Genomic DNA, 2,114 nt, shown 5'->3' on the forward strand with positions numbered 1-2,114 from the left:
TATATATATATATATATTAGAGTCTTAAATGCGTCCGCGCGCAATCCGTGTTTTCTCTTTTATTATACATTATTTCTAAACAAAAGCGTGTGACATTTAACTAGTATTAAGACTTCTATTGCATCACTGTATATTAAATTATGACTCCAAACAAGAGAGATAATAGACGCCTTAAAAGTAACATTTAATATTCGCATACGTGAAAGCTTCAACTTTACTACAAGTTTCAGAATAGAGAATATTAGTTTTACTTCTATATACTTGTTACATATTTAAAAAAATTATTACAAATTATTACAAATGTGTTGTGAAAATCCAATAAAAAATAACATATTGATGTTTTTAATAACGTTTTATTGACGTTATTTTAAGACGTCATTTCATGTCGCCTTGTTGGGGAAGTTACAAAAGTTATAAGAAGATAAAAGGCTAAAGATGACACAAAACGTCGAAACAAATAATGTTCCGACGAACTTTAAATTTTAAGCAATTATAACTTCGTTAAAAATAAACGCAATATAATTTAAAAAAGGATTTCAAAGTTTAAAATTTCTATTTTCAAAAAAATCATCATGTTCTTTTTGTTTCTATAAGTTTGATTATTTGTACTTATAAAAACCTATGAACTAGACAAAATGAGAAATTTTGTGGACTTGTCACGTATTAAAAAAAATTTATAAAAATTTACGATTTTGTAATGAAAACTTAAAATTTTCATTACAAAATTATTTCTTAAAAATATTCCTAAGATTTTTTGTTACTGATCATGGATTAAATAAAAGGATCATTTTAACTTTGTTGGCTTATAACTCCATTAAAATCATCGCACCGCAATTCGACAAATAAATTCTTAAAGCTGAAACTTTGCCGTATCGAATTGGCCAATTTTTTTAAAAACATGATACAAATGAAGTAATGTTACGAACTTTTATTCCGAGCTACAGGTAATAAAAAGTACAATTTATAAATAAATATTCTACAAAGACGATTTTTCGTCCTTTTTAACTTCGTGTATTTCTGAGAATGAAATTAAAAATATTAAATATATTTATTTATCAAAAGCAATATTATTTTATAGATATTTTAGAAACAGATATTTCTAGTTTCGATACTACACCGCGCAATATCATAATATCAAATCTATATCTATATCAAATATAGTGCAATATCTATATCAAATATATTTTTTATATCAAAGTTTTCTTTATAATTTGTTAAAACTTATATGAATTAAAATTTATAAAGAGTTTCGCAAATATTTTTATTGCACAATATATATTTATATTGCACGTAAATCTTTATAATCAATTGCACATACTTTGTCATAAATAATTATAAATAAAATAACTATAAAAAAGAAATAAAAGTTAACAAGTGATTTCTTTTAATTTTTTCTGTACTTACACAATAAAAATGAACATGGAAAATTCTATTATTTTTTGCAATTTGAGTCATCCCTCAAAACAACAATATTTATATAAATTATATAATTAAATATTATTAAAATGAATAGTATAAAAACCTATGGATAAATTAAATAATTAAAAATAATAGTAATCACATATACGAGATTAATAATTCCTGGAATTCAAAACTGAATATTTTAATTAACGAATACATATAAAAGCCGATTCATAACTATTCATAAAAGTCCCGGAATCTATTTCATGGAATTACATATATCATTACATATATTATATAACTGCATATATCATTTATAATGAAACTCAAAAAAAGTCATAATAAACGGAAATATTTTTATATAAAATTTATGAGCTATAAGAATCAAAATTTTCAGAATAGGATCAGATCCTAAAATTTCTAATGTTATTCGTACATTCTATGGAAGATTAAGATATATAATTCGGAGATTCAGATAGGCAGTGTTTAAGATGATCACATATAGCTCACTTTAATTTTCCAATATCAAAATAATTAGCGTTATATCTATTCTTCCACGGTCATTACGATTTATCTGCATTTTAATTAATATATATAGATAGAATTTTCTCTTAAAATTTTGAAAATATGGTTATGAGACAACATTGTATTTTGAAGAATTTTATGTAAATCTCTCTCATTTATTAATAAAATTATAATAAAATATAAAATAA

Source organism: Atta colombica, unplaced genomic scaffold (assembly GCF_001594045.1).
Source record: "Atta colombica isolate Treedump-2 unplaced genomic scaffold, Acol1.0 scaffold140, whole genome shotgun sequence".
Taxonomy (NCBI): Eukaryota; Metazoa; Arthropoda; class Insecta; order Hymenoptera; family Formicidae; genus Atta; species Atta colombica.